This window comes from Athene cunicularia, assembly GCF_003259725.1.
Source record: "Athene cunicularia isolate RWA chromosome Z unlocalized genomic scaffold, athCun1 chrZ_part2, whole genome shotgun sequence".
Lineage (NCBI taxonomy): Eukaryota > Metazoa > Chordata > Aves > Strigiformes > Strigidae > Athene > Athene cunicularia.
The window spans coordinates 12,085,769-12,104,946 of record NW_020799143.1 but is presented as its reverse complement, the minus strand read 5'-3'; the positions used below and the strand labels follow the sequence as shown (position 1 = coordinate 12,104,946).

The window sequence follows — 19,178 nt, the reverse complement described above, 5'->3', positions numbered from 1 at the left end:
AACTAGGAGAACTTTAGTCTGGTAGTTTCTCCACTTGGTGACTGGCTTACTGCCTTGTAAAACAGCATGATGGGACTATTACTACAGGAGGAAGGGACAGGCATCAGAAGATCTGATTGGTTGACACCTCTTTTTCATTTGACATAATATTTTTCTTCTTGGAAGTAGCATATAAAACAAAATGTTTGCAACTGTAACACCTCATAATTTACTTTTTCCCTGCGATGCAAAATCAATTTTAATATAGTTTGCTTAATTTATAACCAACCTACTGATACTATTATTCATTGTTTATACAGCACCATAAACAAGGGACACAGCCACCACGCAAAGAGGGGAGGACGAGGTGGCCGTGCTGCCTGACTGTTAGAAGTAGCACTTGCACCAGACAGATCAGTGGCTGGCAGGAGGGCTGCAGCCCCCTGCCTTCTTCCTGCACTGGCTGGAAAGGCACGGGGCATTTCATAACACTGAGAGTGTTTTCCTAAGTACCCTTATGGCTCCTTCTGAAAAATTTGTTCACTTACGCCTCCAAGGCTTCTGTGTGGTAGGAAAGTACCTACTACCTCTGTTTGAAATATGAGCATTTCAGGTAGAGGGGGGCAAAGCTGTGCACTATCCAGCATTTGGCCACCAGCACCACTAGAGATCCTGTGGCCCAGCCCTTTGCCACTTGCCTTTAGGAACAAACCTGCATTGTCACGTCCCAGTACACCACATGGGTTCCCCTCTTAGTGATGCCCCACATGCCAGAGGTAATCCAGGATGCAGCAGGGGCTCTGAGCATTAAATGTGTTGGGCTATAGTTGGCTGAGCATAGAGAGGAGGAGCACTATGCTACACAGCAGCATGAATACTTGCACAACATCTTTACATCCTTTAAAATGAGGTGCATTTTGTGATTAAATGCATCTTAAAAAAAAAAAAAAAAATTGCTTTCAGAATCTTAGAGCCAGTGCTTCTGTGTGTGTAAAATTTCTCATTATCCCCTTCTGCGCTGGCACTGTTTAACACATTCAGCTTGGAGCACTGAATTGTCAACATGAAGCTGAATTGTCTGTAGGAAAAAGAAGTCTCCTCTGAAATAATAACACCTGGGTTTAGTTCCTGGCTAATCTGGTCCTGGTTAGCTTTGGCTCTTAGGGTCATGGTTTCTCATACCAAATCAGACCCAGTCTCTGTAGAAGACATGAGGAACAGCACTGTTACAATTATGACTTAATGTGAAAATAGTGAGCAAAGAATAAATTTTTCTCAAACTACCACTTGTCAGTTTTCCCTTTTATTTTTTTTTTCTTCCCTAATTGTGTTTGCTTTGAAACAAATTCTTAGAGCATTCACCCAGCATGAGGTCAGGGTACTGCTTCTACTGCTCAGATAGTGGCATCCTTTTTCAAAACCTCTCCTGGGGACTTGGCTGGTGTGAAAATCCCTGCAGACATGAAGGTTGCTTATTAAGTTTCACCTCCTTCTTTCCTGCATCCTCTGATGCAAAGGAAACTTTGGGGATGGGGTCAATATTGCTTCAACATCAGGGCATACTACAGCTATACCTGGCTAGTGTGGGAACCTGAAGGCTACAGTGAGCTGTAAAAAAACAGAAAGTCTGCAGGCTGCTATAAGCTTTTGTAGGGCTAGGTCATAACATTCAGCCTGCTAGTTGGTTCTTTTTCTGTCCTTAACCTGGTCTTGTACAGCTAATAAACACTGCTAAACATCATACATCCAGATGAACAGCATTTGTTCTTCTAACCATGCAATTGTACATCTCCTTGTAAACTCGCCAAATTTCTTGTTAGCTGCATTTGCCCTCTGAACTGCTACCAAATGATTGCTTTCAGGTTCTCTTACTCCCATATGGCATTGAGCCACCTAAATCTTGCCGCAAAGCCAGATTCAGTCACACATGTAAAAACTTGTCATTAGAATGGGATTGGTCTTCCTCAGTTCTCTTTTCTGCATTTACAGCTCTGGTTTATGTTGTTTAGGAGTGTTGTTGCACTGAGTGGCAACTGACATTAAGGCCAGGCTCTCCCAGTAGACCCCTGCTGCACCCCAATTTAGGCTCCCTTGCCTGATTTCGCAGTGGCAAGGTATGGCCCAGCTGACACCCCTGTGTCTCACCTGCCACTGCTAGCCCTGTTGTGCAGAAGCAGAGCGAGCTGTGTGAGAACCACCCTGGTTCACATCCCACCATGTCCCTGTGAACCCAATTAATGAGCTTAATCCGGTGAACACTAATTGCTGGACTGCAAACAACGGCAGCTGAGAAGCGGGTGAGATCATCCAGCCTGACCTCTGCTGCAGGGGTGGTAACCTGCAGCTTGGAGTTGTAACCAGAGCTAATTCCCACATAAACTTGAGTCAGATCCCTTTAGGGAGCAGTGTACTAATATATTTCAAGCAGACTGAGTCAAGTGTATCAGAAAAAATACTGTGTGTGCATTCAATCTTGAAAATGCCCTGGTAGCTGTACAACACTAATGTAAGTCCTTTTCAGACCCCACCAGTAAGCTTCCCTGTTCCCATGTCTCTTCATTGTGAACCAGCCTGAAGACATTTGAAGTGTGATCTACATCGTGGGCCTTAGGGCAACGGGGACAGGGCTTCACACAGTGCCGTTCCCACCCTGGGCCAGCACACATGAGTGGGCCTGTGCAGCTTCTCATGGTCCCCGTGGTCCCAGCAGGCTCTGGCCATGGCAGTGCCCACCCTGCTGGACATGGAGCAGCCCGGGGCAGGAGCACGTGGGAGGATTCTGGGCTATGTTGTGAATGTCAATATTTTCATGAGAAAATGGAACTTTTTTATTTAAATTGTGGAATCCATTTCTCTGAGGGGAAGCATGGAAAATATTACATAAGCTTGCAGATCAAAATCTAACAAGCTTATTCAAATCCAAGATCTCTTTTTTTTTTTTTTTTTTTTTTTTTTTTTTTTTTTTTTTTTTTTAATTGAAGAAAACATTCTGTACTGAAAGGAGAGTCTAGTTCCCGCTTGGTAATGTTCCCAGTGTGCTGCCTGCGTCTTGGCTGTGTCTCAGAGAGACTCTTCAGAGTGCTGCTGACAGGATTTAAAGCTCGCCAGTGGTGCTGGGCTGAGTTTAAAGCCCAAAGCCAGCAGCCATGGGGGCTGTCTGTGTTTGCATGCATAGTTAATCAGACATTGATTAACATCTTCAGCACAACAAATCCCTGTGGATCACAATTTAATGGATCCCTCCTTGGTCCTACGAAGAAAACATGGCATAGTGCAGCCCATGTGAGCTTGCAGAAAACCAGCCTCCGACTGCAAAGTGGGAATGTCTTTGGTCATGTCGTCAGCACTTCAGACAAGTTTCTTGCTTTTGTAAAGACATCTGAGAGTGGGACCCTTTTCTTTATCAACCAGCCCACCCGGTAACTCAGAAGTACTAAGCTCTGTTATGATAACTTGTGTACTTGGCAATATGTCCATGAAAGGTACAGAAAAATCAACACAAAGTTGGAGTTATTATGTGCATCTTACACAATCAGAGATGATGTGCCAAGTGAGAAAGCTATATGCATTTTAAAATACTGCGGCAAGAGTAAAGATTTTAAGTGAGCACCCTGCTGAAAAGGACTTTCACAGATGACTGAGGCTGCAGTTGTATGATCATCGTAGCAAGAATAATTACAGATTATTTAGCACTTCTGATCCAGGGGTCTCCCAACAATCCCGAGGGGAGACAGAAAGGGCTGTTACTCTGACCAAAGTGATAAAAAGGCACCATTCCTCTTTTAATTAATAAATCCAGATTTTTTTAAAAGTCAGAAGAGACTGTTAAATCACCTATGCTGTCTCCAGATTATCACAGACCAGGCAATTCCCAAGAGTCACTCCCTTTGCCAAGCCTGGTGCTTGGACATGCTCTAGAAAGAGGCACTTCTGTTGACAACCAGAGACAAAGGAATGTGCACCACTTTCCTTAGCAATATTTTTCTGCATTTTCCTAAAGTAAAACTGTGTTAAGGCACTGCCATCCAGTGAACAACATAACAAACAGATTGAAGAGATGAAAAAAGACTGAGTATCCTGAGGTAGCATACAGGCAAAAGGGAGTCACCTGAGCCCAAAATGGTAAAAATGAATTTGTGCTATTTCATCTGCATTTTTCCCAGAGGTATCTGGACTCCACATATGACTCCTGTGTCATGCTGCAAATCAAATCTGCATTCTCCCCTACACTATTCAGTACTATTCATATGAAATGCTGATGTTAATGCACTTTGACTACGGTGTCCATTGCTGTTCTTAAGTGCTCTTGGCAGAGTATGAAGAAAATAAAGCATTTTAAAAAAAGACAAAAGAGGTTCATTGGCAAAATAGAAATGGGATAAATTCTCCCTGAATTTCTAAACATATTGTAAATTGCAGAAGTGAAAACAATTTTTTAAATAATAAGTTCTCCGTGTAGCTCATTTTTTTTCCTTTCTTCCCATCTGGTCAATGAATAGAATCCAGTACCAACTCATGCTGGTGAAATCCATGCTGAGGCCAGAGCAGTACCGTCTCAACAGAACACCTATACCCAAACGTCAAGTAAACAGGTCTTTTGTAGCTTGATTCTTATTCTTCTTGATATGGATTTTGTGGCTTAGTTAACATCTCTATAAATTTATGCTTTTGTTCAAGGGGAAATTAGATTTTCTTACTACAAGGACTTCCTCAAAAAAAGGCCTGTTAGATGGTAAAGTTAGAGTTAAGGTGGGTTGTCTGCAGCAGTTGGTGCATCTAATTTGTTTTATTTTATTAGCATTAATTGAAGATAGCTCTTTTAATTCCATTTGCTTCCCATATGCTGTTTCCATGTTAGAAGGTCATTCATAAGGTATAAGTCATAACCGGGTTCACTTTATGGAAAGACAGAGCATGTAATTCTTGCAAGGAGATCAACTGATATTTCATCCCTTAGCAATAAGAGTCCACAACAGGATGAAGATAACATCATAGTCATTGAGGAAAAGAGTAACTGTACCTGAAAAATACATCATGATCAAACCTGTAAAATATGTCTGCAGGAAACCTTAGAAGGCCTCAATGTTTTTATCAACTCTATCTTTTTTTACATACTGAAGTGATATAAAAGCAGGGGGAAATGATTATAGAATTTCAGTTCCTTCACAGTATTTCTTTCAAGGCCATGGGTCAAGTAGAAATACACCAGAAATAACCCTGGCCAAAGCCTTGGAGGCACATTATTTTAAGTCTGAAGTGTAAGCTCCTTATCTGTATTCACACAACAGTTGATTTTGAGAGTATCATATCAAGTTCAACAAGCCTAACAGGGTGCATAATTTTAAGTACAGTTAAGTATTTGAAGGAATCTTTTGTCTCTGCTTCAACTTTGTCCAGCAAAACATATTTTTAGTATATACACAGAAGCTTGTTATGCTTTGAGAAGCCTGCCTAAAAATTGTGTTAATTTCTATAATGGACAATAAAGAATCTGTACCTTAGACATATGAGCTAAATGTGTACATTAAGGTGTCTTCTACTATGAGAATTGAATTCTTGTAATGGAGGAATAAAAGTCCCATAATGAATTCACATGTTAGCCTGAAATTTTTGTGAACTAGGTAGAAGAGATATTTGGGCAGTTAATGTCCATATTATCAAAGCTGTGTTCTGAAATATTTGAAATACTACTTTTTGGCAACCATATAGCCCTGATTGAATTACAGTATTAGCATAGATAATTCTGGCATAGATAAAGTATGGCAATGGATAGAGTTTGTAAATGGGCATCTAAGTATTACAGCCCGAGGATAAAAATAAAGCCAAAGAAATAGAACTGCTTTCCTAGGAAGAGATCTCTGGCATCTGCCACTTATTTTTTTCTGCTAAATGTGAAAGGAGGTTTGTGAGTATAAGAACAGACTTTAACTTTGTTAGAAAGCTTACTCAAAGAGTAATAATAAAGAGTAATTAACTTATACTTTGTGTAAGTAGTGTTTATTTTGCAAATATATATAATATCTTTTGTAATAAGTTTAATATGTCCATGTGGTTGTTCAGTAGGATGTACCAAATGAAATGGATATTTAACAGGTCTATTTTTATCACCACTTCTACCTAACAATCTACCACACATGCGTACCATGTGGAAGACACAGGGCCCAAAAAGGCAGACTCAGAGTAGGTTCAAGACAATATTTTAGGCAAAATTGGAGCTTGGATTCAGAGGTAGATTTAAGGTCAGCCTGAAATCACCTTTTCTGCTCTTGCAGGACTTCACATTTGGCATGGCAGGAAGAAGGCATGAGAGGACTGTTCCTGTAAGTTATTAATACTGGAAATCTCATTTGCTAACTGATGTCCTTGTGACTGTCCACTGCTTGTCCCCAGAATTTCTGAAGTAAAGCAATTTTCAGCAAATTCTAAGTGCATTTTTGCTCCACACAGAAGAAGCAGCCCTTTCAGACTTCAGATGTTATCCAAACCTGTGGAGGAGTTCCTAATCTGAGAAACCACCCAACTCTTCCAGCTAATCCCCAATGATGAAAATGATCTGTTGTGTTGAGTACAACCTTGGTTCTATAGAAATTCAGAAAGACCTCTATTACGTTTTATGGGAGCTTTCCATGAAGGTGTGTTCTCTTCCCTCCTTTCCCCTGCAGAAATGGAATGACTCCAAATTGAGTCCATCTGTCAAACTATTTCAAATGAACTGGATGGGTTGCACGACCTGCAGTGGTCTACAGTACCTTCATTTAAATCTGACCTGTGATGGTAAGAAGTAGCCAGCCATTTCCTAAAATATAAACTTTTTTTCATAGCCATTATAGGGCTTTTAAATGGTTTAAATCCACATAAGAGATTAATGCCACTGATAGTACTAAGTGGCTCCCTTTCCCATCTGGGTAGATGTCAGCTCTTAGGATTGTATAAGACCTAAACACTACTTCTAGAAGCAATTCTTCCATGTAAAGTTTCAGGCAGTCACACTAGTAAGGAAATGCCAATATTCATGCTGCATCCTATACAAAAGGTCAGTCCCTACAGCTATTTGTAAATTCTACCCATCAGTTGAACCATTTCCAGGCATATGAACAACAAGAAGGGATTTTTTTTCTTTTTACTGATTTCTAACATGTGAAATGTCTGATTTAAATTTGATACTGTAGATGCAATATAGTTACTGCATTTTCCTAACTCTTTACATTATGGAATTGATACAGAGAAATGATTGCTTGGTTTGAGACTTATTTACTTATAGCAAACTGCTTAGCAACTTATTTACTTACTTATAGCAAGTTATAGTATTATTATTATAGTATTTTTGAATATTGCTAAGAATCCTGCTTGCCCAGACTGTTCTGTGGAATTTTACCCAGGACTACCGTGTTCATCAAAACAAAGCAGTTCACTGTGAAAATCTACCAAGGACTGCAGTGTTCAACAAAATATCATGGTTTTGTCCTTGGGAAACAGATGTGTACTAACTAGTTGGGTCTTGGTAATGAGTAAAGATAGCCATATATGGATGGTGGAAGTTCTATTGGTTCTCTTAGATGAGATAGAATGAATAAACCAACTGAAAAAGACTTGTTATTTGATAAATTGGCCAAGAGGGTCTGTGCATGCTTGGGGAAAGTACAAGGTGAGAAAGACTAGGAGCCTTCCTCCCAAAGACCCCTGAGGCTGCCCCCCAGGAGGCAATGTGAAGGTGCAAAGAGGACATAAACTGCTGACATCAGCAGCCTTACTCATGCACATGTATGTTTGTGTTGTGTAACCCAATGAATATGGATATCCACACTGTAAGTTTTTGGTAAAATGTGCGGTGGGTGTGCAAGCTTTGTGGAGAAATCCCCTTGCACCAGCACCAGAGTAAACATACCTGCTGTATAACTCTATTCGAGCTGTAGAGTCTTTTTTCCATGAATCAGAACAAAAATGCTATTTTCCAGAGGAATTTCTTGTTGTTTCTTCTTCTAATAAGCCCAAGTATGTATTTACGTGAAGCTGTTTCATATTTCATGCTTTACTGGTGCTTTGCATCATTTTAAATAGATAGAGTTTACAGAAGTCTAAACTGGATTTTCTAATGATTAGTGGAAAGGTATCAGGGAAGATTCTCCTATGGACTGTGGTCATCGTCGTCCAAACCCAGACCTCAGAATTGGATATGCAGACCCACAAAGATCACTTGGATACCAGCAACGATTTCAGGTGGTCTTGAGTTGGATTGGATGCTCTTGTTGGATTCTACTTCTCTGCTGTCTGCAGCAGGAGAAAAAGGGCCAGGCTGAAACTGTTCTTACCAATTTGTGGGTATGTTTTTAATTCCTTAGGGTTGAGAACTGTAGTTGGCATTAGGTTGCTCTGACTGAATATAGGAAATCAGAATGTAAATGTAACAGGGAAGGGATTAGGAGGATGGGAAAAAAGGGAAGGAACACAACCACAATCCCAAAATTGTTCCTACTGCATGCAATCCAACTATTGCCTATTGTGCTTAGTTGCCTTTTCCCATGCACTTGTTTTTGATCTACAGCACACGCGACAGTGGTAACTACTAAAACAAAGGGAACATTTGCAAGCTATCAAAGGAGGTGGAGTCACTCAGGCAACTGGAAAGGGAAATTCTGCTGTTTCTCAGGATATTTATAGAAGGGTACCCCCACTGCCATTTGTGCTTCAGGGAGGTCCTTCCCTTGATTACTGATAGTGTGTACTTTAGCCATATGTGGTGCAGAGGCTTTGGGCTCAGCACTGTGAGCCACAGTTCCCCTTTCCCAGAGCTTCCTTTGAACTTTGCAGCCCTACACAATAAACTTATGTGTGGTACTTGGCTGGCCCACCCAGAGAGTGAGGTATTTCTTGGAAGCTGTCTTCCACTTCTCTATAGCAAGCTACTGTGAAAATAGTATGGTAGGATATCTGTGTCAACACTGCTTCTCCCTCCCCTCCTCCCTCTGGCCTGCCCACTGGAGGCAGAGTAGGACTATCCCAGCTGGAGCAGCACCCTTTGTTGCTCAGTGTTGTCTCTGATTTGGGACCTCTCAGTACCATCCCACTCTGTGTGGACTGCTTGCAAAGCAGGATGTTTGGTGACATCACATTTGCCCAAAGCTATTCTTTCATCTTTTGGTTTTAATTGCATCCTTCTTATTATAATAGCTGGCCTTTTCCCTTTTTCTTTGATTACGAGAGAAACAGGGCTATGTTCCATGTGTTTCGTTAGTGATGGTACCTTTTAAATCTCTACCCCATTCTCAAAACAACAGTTGGAAAATACTTTTCAGGTCTCTCTCCGCAACAAGAGCTGGTGCATTTCCAAAGACTTTAGTTTAAGATGAGAGAAGGGAAGGCTGAACAAGCCCGTCAGCTCTCTTATCCAAACACAATGTCATTACCATGATTGATAGGGTCCTTGGCCAAACTCTGGAAGTCTTTCAAACAAACTCTGTTCTGGGATGATGTGAGTTTCAAAGGGTCATTCTGGCAGGTGTGACTATACACAAATTAAGTGTTAGCTCCTCAAATAAATACTAGCTCCGCGAAGATAACAAGTACAACTTTCACAACTTGCTACCTTTGAGCAAAACCAATTGTCTCACAGCTTAGGAATATTCAGGAAAAACTCTGAGAACTTTATAGTTCACTAAGCACTGAACATTACTACTTCTGCCAACAAATATATGCTTCGCGTCCAAAACTGTGGATGTATGTTTTTATTCTGTGGATTTAAAAAATAAAAACCTCACCATATATTCAGAGTACAATTTCATTCTTGTATCCAGTAAAGTATTCTCTTTACTCAAAAACATCTTCAAGGACTAGTTTATCAGCAGAAAGAGGCTTATGATATAGCTGTCTTTTCACTGAGAAGGAAAAGAACCCGAACTTCAACTGGCTTTAAAAGAGTCCCAAACTTGAAGAGAAGCAGCTTTATGTCCATTGTTGATACAAGACAAATATTTGATACAATGCAAAGCTAAATGCAAATGTGACTCAATTTGACAATGTCAAATACACTACCTAAATGGAAAGGTCAAATAACTATGCACACATTTTAAACTGAACCCTCAGTTTTGATGACAATATATTAGAAAGACATGTTTTTCTAGTGTTTTCTTCCACTGTGAACTATGACTAAAAGTGTGTATTAGCCTATCAATGCACTGCCCTGACACCTGTTTCAATGTAAACCTAAAGCACTTTCTTCTGCTTCCAGAAAGTGAATCACCAACTTTTTTCTTTTGTAAGTAATACTTTGCACATACAGCACCTTCTGCCTAAATTTTCAGAAGTGGGAAATGTCTCTCTATACCTTTGGGAGACCAGAAAATGTGAAGTGAGAAAGAGAGAAATGTGTTAGGTTCCCAGCAACCTAGGGAAAGTCAGAGAAGATGTAAAGAATCAATTCCAGTTCATCCCTCTGCTAATGTGTTGCTGTAGCTATTAAACCTTACCCTCTTCATATTAATAACAGTAAGTCAGTGGAGAGTTGCCTGCCCAACTCATGGATCTACTGCTTTTTTATGTTTTCCCAGTGTTCTCCAGAGAACAATAGACTCATAGGTTTCCTTTGGAATAGTCACAGGCGGGTTAAAAGAAGAAACCCCAAACACTGTGTGATATTCATGGGTCTATACATTTGGTGGAGCTCTTGGTTTTGCCAGCAGGCAGATGGGTAGAAATCAAAGACTGTTCAATCACTTAGCTTTGCGGCTGCTTCCAGATTAAATACTCTGGGAATTTGCCTTTGTACTGGAAAATGCTGGAATTAATTTTGCTTTTACAATTGCATTAACCATGGTCAGTGCTTCATCCCCTGTCACCAAAGGACAAGAGAAATTTTCTGCCATGGATGAGTCAGAGTTGTCATGCGCAAAAACCTTGCTTTTGGCAGATCTTCATAATCAAGCCCATTTCTCATTATCATGGATGCTACAGCATACAGCATTGTTTCCTCTGCTTCACCAGGTGCTTCAGATCCCTGCCTTTTTAAAAGTCCCAACTAACTTGTCGCAGGGGCCCAAACTGCTGCACGTGTCTAAGACTGGAACATTTTAGCACTTTACAGCCTACTCAAACTGGATCGTTGTACATGTGTCTCTGGTCTGCCTGGGCACATGAATCACCCTTTAAATGAGAACTCTTATTCACCATTATACCACTTCAATGCTATAAAGGCAACTAGATGTTTCATTTACAATTGGGTTCTGAATCCTGGCCTTGAGGATCTCATTCTGGTTTTAATTTCTTGAATACTTTTGTTTTGAATATATTGTCAATGATTGAAAGCGTATACAGGGTGGGAAGGGAAAAGACAGCAGAAGAGTCACCACATTACATAGCTTGTGAAAGGCTGGAACAGGATGGCTGCTGTAGAACAATGCACATTTAGAAAGGCACGGAGCCTGTGCTGGCAACTTTAGGGAGTTTAAAGTGATGTGGATATAATATGTCCCCAGCATGAGGCTGCATTACTCTGCCAGAGTACTGCAAGGAAGAAATACTGCCAAAGGGTAAATACAGAAAAGTTCTCAGTATGTCATTGAACATGGAAGCTATGAAAAAGTCATAGACAATGCTTTGTTGTTCCAAATACAGGAGGGGTAGGGCTGATAAAGGATGGGCATTACTCTCTTCCACTACCCCTGCCCTTATATATGTTGACAGAGCTGTCTCTATGGCCCTTTTATAGATAGCACTGCAAGGACAGCTTCCAGAGTTGCTTCATACACCCCTTGACCTCCCTGAGTCTTTTCATAGGGAGAACCTTTGATGCCAGCATGGCAAATAGTATTTATATTGCTTGAGGTCTTTGAAATGGGCTCCATGGCCTTTGTGAACAGATACTCCAGTGGCAGAGGTTAAATGAGAAAAATATTTTACAAAATACATACACACATGCAAACACATATATGTACAGATAGGTAGATGAAAGGCCAGACTTTTGTTCTGAGTTTGAAAAAGAGGTTGTAGGTACTTGATTAATAAGAGCTCATTTATCTCTAGTAGTTTTTACTGGTGTCATTACCTCGGGGAGGTGGCACAACTTTAGCACTGCATGATAACACAGGGACCCATCATGAGTAAAAGGTCACAAAAAGGAGGAAGAGTAGATTCACACTGACTGTCATGTATGTAAATTTAATAAAACTGGAGCACTGATTCTTCTCACTTTACATACATGACTACCAAATTTCTACTAAACTACTTCCTTATGTGAGACCTATTTCTTTCTGACACTGAATATGGTTTGGTCAGGAGTTACCATTTTAGAATTCATCGTGTTGTATTTTAGGCACTTGTTAATTTACTGTAAGGCTTTAATTATGTTATACTCCTAGTGTATTTGCAAAAAAAAAAAAACAACCCCAAAACACTCCCCCCCCCCAAAACAAAAAAACCCAACCCCAGGAATGTGCAAATTTAATTTATTAGATCTAAAAAATCAATTAAATGGCAGAAGCACTATAGATGTTCCTTGCTGGGCAGTTGGCTAATAGGTTGAATTGCTCTGAAGGTTGTTCCCAAATATTGGTTTTGATCTGTGGCAGGAATCCAAACTAAACTTACATGTGTTTCTACTAATGTAGTAGTATAGCGATTACTCAAATCAGGGAAATAGGCTACCTAAACTTAGGCATTCCAAAGCTAAGCTGAAGCCTACAGAAGATGATGGGGGTCAAACCTCCGTTAGTTTCCTTTTGCACTGAATTTATTTTCTTCATCAGGGTAGGCCTTCAGTATACAAGAAATAGGGTGGGATTTTTTACAAAAGTGTATGTTATATTAGGGGTTTTATTCACTGAATTGCAGAAGAAAAGGGGGTAAGGCAAATAATTTGTGGGAGGAAATCCTACAGAGAACCAACCTTAGAAATAATGAAGTTAGTTGGAGAAACATTTGCTAATGTTCCTATAGTAGACCAAAATATCTGAGCCTTAAGGAGAGGTGTGAGGAGCACAGGGGACGCAGAGGAAGGAAAACACACAAGCAGAGGAAACAGGCTGTTTGGAAGGTTGCTATTTTAAAATGGCCTCAGTACTATACTTCAAAGAACAATCCAGTGTTACTATTCAAAGAAAGCAATAAAAACTGGAAAAGAGTGAGAAATTAGGGGAGAATAGTTTCTTTTTACTCATTTGTCATCTACTTCTGTGAAAATACCTACTTTCCGGTTTATTTAAATATGAATGTCTACCCAGAAAAGCATGTAACAATGACTTTGCTCATAAGCTTAGACAGAGACTTGAACAGATGTTAATAATGTATACGGCTTTAGTGAAAGCTGTTGTTGTTTAGATCCCATACAAATAAAAAGCATTGCTATCACCTGTCATAATACCCTGCATTGTTGTACAGTCCATTAGAGCGATTGGCCGACTCAGTGCAAGAATTCAAAGGCTGTTTATCTCGATTAGTTAAAGACCTGTAATTACAGCAGTTTGACCTCGAGGAAGGTAATTACTCCACAAAAGCTCTCTACAGGAAACCAGACATTAGCCTTGGCTAATTAGCTTGACATTCACAAGCTGCCTGTATCAGAATGCAGATGGTTTGGCAACACCAGCATGCAAACAGTATCTACAAATGCTGCATGAGCAACCCCCAGAAAAGCAACTGCCTGTCAGTGATGCATAAGAGAAAAATTATTTTATAATTTTATAACTTGCTTTAAGAAAGATCCTTTATTCCAGAGACAATTTCCCATGGAGGAAGATGGATGAAGCGGATGGCAGCCTGGGAGACTGACTCAATTTATTATGGAAAAAAGTAGATGAGGCTGGTCCTGTAAACTTTTCTGTTATACCTGGTACTTCTGACAGTGATTAGTCTTCTTGTGCCTATTGGCACATTCTTCAGTCCTTCCTCTTTTCAATGTCTATAGGGTTTATATTTAGGATGCAGTAGATTCCCTACAGATGGTCCAAATACATCTCAGCATCAATTTATGCTAAAAGTTTCATCATTTGCACACAAAATAAAACTTGAGTTTTGGTTTGGATTTGCAGTTCCAACTTCCACAGATGTATAAATAATGATTCAATTAGTTCTTTAGAGACATTTTAACATACTAAGCATGTAGCTCAAATAAGCTCTGAGTTAACTTTTTTTTAAAAAAAGAAAGAAAATTTAGAATTATTTATTTAGTATCCTTCCCAAGTGACAGCCACATTTTAACCTATATTTCAATTTCTTTTTTTCAACATAGTTTTATACTGCATGTCTTACCATGTTACAGATCTGATGTTGTTTACATAACAAAATAAAAAAATCACCATTTGGCAGCATGACAATCTGTGGTGGGCCTAGACACTGGAATGCCAAACTTCCTTCTATTTCTCTAGAAACTACAGAACAAGTGTTTCAGCAAATGATCAACCTGTGAATCTGGGTGGTAGCCCAATAACCCACCTCAGTGCCTTAGCCCTGCTCTAAAGGCATGATCATGAGAGATGAGCTAGCCACTTAGTCCTCTGCATATTCAGTGTGCCCCATCACACTGTTGGGGTGTCCATTTGGGGTAGCATCGGATTCTGCCAGCTAGAGATTACAGCAGCAAAACATCTCATCAAGAAGGGCTGGCACAAAACAGACCATTTGCCATGTCTCTGATTAAATGGTAACCCCTGATTTGCATCTGGATCAAACAGCAGTTTTGTCCAGACCTTGCTAAGATCTGGACGAGTGAGGTCTCTTTTATGGTTCTAACTTTTCTCCTAATGTCTTTGGGAAGCCCGACTCCATCTTTACATGTCTCTGCTCCAAACATTACATACAACTGGTAAGTGGTCTGGTGGAAACAGAGACAGCACGCAGTTTCCTGCTGCCGCCAGGTAAAATTACTCTCTGAACCTCAGGGAAAAAGTATTTGAGATCTAAACTTGAAATTGCCCTAAACCAGCCACTGTCCTTTGCAGTTTTACTGGAAGATAACCATGTCACACATATAAGTGGTTCTAGGTTTAGATTCTACATTAAAATTGCCGTGTTACTAAGGAAAGAATGGACCTTTGGAGAATTCATCCACACAATTTTCGTTAATTATTTTAAAAACTATTTTAAAAATAATAAATATTTTAGAAATATTTTATATTAAAACAACATTTTATAATATGTTACAATGTATATAAAGGTTTGAGGATCTTACTAGTAAAAATGTAGACACAGAAGTTCAAGTTATGAGATATATTTGTACAGCATGCCTAAAATTTATAATATGGTAGGTATCATGGTGAGAAGCAAGATAATAGCTATATATAAATAATAGAAACATACCTGCTTTTCCTTTTTGTATTAAAAATGTTTTATTTAATGTCAGAATATTTTATTATCTCAAATGCAATTTTAAAAGCAAAATGTTACAATGTCATTTTGTGCTTCCTGCCACAGACATTTTTTTGTGATGGAAGACATGCTTCACAAATAAAGAAAGGATCCAAAGGAGGATGAGTCAAAAAAAATGGAGTGAGTTATTGAAGGGCTGGTAAATGAGTGTTCATGGGTCTTACTGGGAAACATTCCCTCCTGCTTTTTCTGTCTGTCTTTGAATGTCACAGTATTTAGCTTTCCATCAGCTAAACTACTTCTGCTATGCCTTCTGTGATTGTCCATAAACTTAATGGAGGAAAGGACTAGATTATCTTGCAATTTCTATGAGATGCAGATGAAATGGAGAACAGGGAAGAATAAATCCCCCCTGTGGAGTAAAATATGTTTGTTGTCCTTTCTTTTAACTAATTCTTTTGCATCTGCAAGATGTGAGATGGATGACGAATGCTGGAATAAATATTAACAAATGTACTTCTCTTGTGTTTATTTATCATTCACTTATTTTTCAGTCTCAGCACAAGCAGTCTTTTATTGCTCAACTGAGTGATACCTACATTTGTTAACTGTTGTTTGAATCGCTGTAAAAGTAAAAAACAAAACAAAATATGTGTACAAAGGATGCTTTTGTTGCACTGAAAAATGTCAACTAGCCCTGCGGAAGAATGTGCTAACCAAAAAATATTTGCTGATATATAGGCAATCATTTGACAAACAAAATGAATGTTCTTACCCTCACCATTCCCAGCACCTATTTTTTTCTCCAGATTTCCCTCTCTATTGCATTAAGGAATCTTTAGAAATGTCATTATATTGTCCATTACTTTCACAGATATTCACAGCATATCTCAAATTTGATGCTTTTGCAGGCAGGTCCAGAATCTGCAGAGGCACATTTACATTGCTCCATGAAGACTATGGAAATGCAGAGAAGGACCTGGTCTTTGTCTCACGCAGCTGCAGTTTTCTGTGGAAACAATTAATCATCACTGAACATGGTACTGGTGGTGTTATGCTGCCAGCACTATCAGAGCTAGCTGGTCTAATCCTGACTCACATGTGTCTCACGATGTTCAACTATTTTTCTGGTTATAGCACAGATCAATCTCAAAGAAAATGCAAGGATTGTAAAACAAATTTTGACAAAACACAGCCTGTCCACAATCCTTCTCAACCTCCCCTTCCAAGCATTTCTGGTCTGTTGGTCTGCCAGAAATACCCCTTCCAAGGCCATAAAAAGAGTGTCTCCGCTGTGGTACACACAGGTACAATAGTGCAGCTATAGGTCACTTTCTTAGAGTAGAGAGAAAATGAAGACCTATACTACTCACAAAACCCCACAGGAAGAACAACAAAATAATTTCTCCTTGTCTGCCCTTAATTAGGTCTCTTGCCTTAATTATGATTTATTCTTGCCTTAATTCTGACTCATGGCAACTCCTCTCAATGTAAGAACATCCTGAAAGTAAATAAATGCTCCTATGGCTGCTTGAGATTTTGGGGAGGGAGGGAGGGAGGGAGGAGCAAAAGATAAGGGTGGCTCTCAACCACCAAGTGGTGAATTCCTCCCAGCGTGAAGCATTTCAGGAAAGCAAAGGGGTAATAGAAGCTGTAGAGGCTCAGGACTACAAAGTTGTGTGAATTCTTGATCTTCTAGGTAGCATTGCCACCTCTTACAGTTCCCTCACCTGGCCTCACCTGGCCTCCAAATCCTATGCTTCATGACATACCCAGAATCATGAATAACATCCTTGCAAACACATAGACATCAATACAGTCTTCCTGCATGGCACTGAAAGTCCACAAAGCAGGACTTAAAAAATACATTGTGTGCCAACGCTGAAAATGAACATGCTGGTGAAGGTACATTTTTCAATTTCTCAGTTCCGTTCCATGCCATGAAGTTTCACAGGACTGAGCTGCCTCCAAGGCCTAAGGGACAGTATTATGGTGAAATGGGAAAAGGACACATATCTACTTTCCCACTCCACACAGCCATGGAGTTTAAGTCTACCTGCTTTCTAGATGCTCCAGCCCAGGCAAAAGAAGAGGAGCAAGCATCTGCAGTTTTCCAAATTTAATCAGTCCTTATTCTTGACAGTCTTTGCCAAAAAGGCTACCAAATACAGTGGTGGGGCATGAGGAGCTTGGGGATGAGGGAGGAAAGTTGGATATGGTTATTTTTCCTTCAGGAAACAGGCTAAATCCCAACAAATAGCCACTGGAACCAAACTAGTGGCGCTGAGTGTGATGCCTCCCAAGTTTGATGTTGGAAAGGTAGCTTGTTATGCACATGGAATAAAAAACTGTATCCTGAAAAAACACAGAAAGCAAATATTTAAAGAAAAAGAAGCACAATGAAACAAATGCCTTGTGTTTATATTTTCATGGGCCAGTGCCAAGTATCTCTCAGCCTGTTACCCATCTAATGTTCAGTGTACCATATGGTTTTTAAACCAGTGGATTAAACTCCTTCATGGTTGTGAAAAACATCAGTGTGTTTGTTCTGGATTTCCTCTTCCTGCATTTGTTGTTAATTTTCAAGTTTCTCACATCCCTCTGTCAATTTCTGTCTGTTTACATGTTTTAGATTTCTGATGGAATGTATCTATTGCTCTTACCATCACTCAGGATCTGTTGCCCATTATCACCAGGAACATCAAATGTCACTCAGACATATTTTAGCGGACATTTGAAAACACAGGCCAGGAGTATCTGTGGTATCTTTTCAGTCACAAGTTCCTTGATATCTGCTTAAAGCACCATCTCCCTTCAAAGAGAGGAAGACTGTCAAGTCTCAGCCTTTGTTCAAAGCTCAGGAAAAGTCTTAATACAAATCTTTTTTGAATGAGGAAGCATAAGAAGCACAGACTCCTAATTCTAACTTAGTCTCACAGCTATTTTAGCTGCATACTTCACTTTGTGACATTCAGTGGTCAAGCATCATGTCAGAAGCTAGCTAGGGAGCTGGTTTTTTGCATATCTCTGCATAGCTGGAGAAGCACACATCTCCTGAGTCACAGAAGATCAGCCCTTGAAGACACAACCACCAGTGCCACCCATTTTACCTCCTCTGCTCTCATCTGCCAAATGGAAAAAGGGGTTCTGTTAACTCCCATTCATATAGGCCTATAAATTAAACAGCAACACTAATATAAGGCACCGCTTTAAAAGTCTTTAATATTACAGATATCTGTGCTGAGGCTTAGGGAACTTGGTTGAAGCATAAGCATTTTCTGTGTGGTTTCAAATTTCCCTGGAAGTAGAAAATATGAAGCACAAAAAGAACTAGGGTAAATAATAGCAGAACTGCTACCCTCCTTTTGAATGTATAAACACTTGGTGGCACATTTGTAATGACATGCAGTAAATATTCTGGACACTGTGTTTGTTAGTGAAAACCTGGTTGGAGCAACAAGTGTAGGCACACTTTGATTTGTAAATATGACTGTTCTCTGCAGGAATTCCTTTGTCAGGGAGTCACTCACCCTCACTTGAGATGTACAAGTATGCATCATGCAGCATGCATGTCAAACATCACAAAATATTAGGCACTGGGTACCGTCATTTCCAACTCTGAGATCAGCCTTGCCCACACATTTCCTGTTCCATTGCAGGTACAGTTCTCAGATGGATGTTTGATTGCCTCCGCCCTCAGACATGGCTGGACACCTCATGTCAATATGAACCTGCAGCCAGTCCATGGGATGCTGTCAACTTGCTCATTAATGGTGAGAAAAACAACGAGGCTGTCACTTTGAACTGCAAGAGTAATCTTTTTCAGTGTTAGATGGCAGGTGAAAGCTCATTTTTGATGTGAGGGCAAGCAGTGAGCTGTGTCTAAATATTCTGAATATGCATTC

At 39.9% G+C, this 19,178-nt stretch overlaps 1 long non-coding RNA gene across 1 annotated transcript; it reads left to right on the top strand.

The window, feature by feature from the left end:
* The first annotated feature begins 14,712 nt into the window (after nucleotides 1-14,712).
* LOC113490180 lies at nucleotides 14,713-15,440 on the top strand. The gene is made up of 2 exons (XR_003400168.1): nucleotides 14,713-14,770; nucleotides 15,379-15,440. It is a non-coding gene; the product is annotated as an uncharacterized LOC113490180 (long non-coding RNA).
* Nucleotides 15,441-19,178: the final 3,738 nt, after the last annotated feature.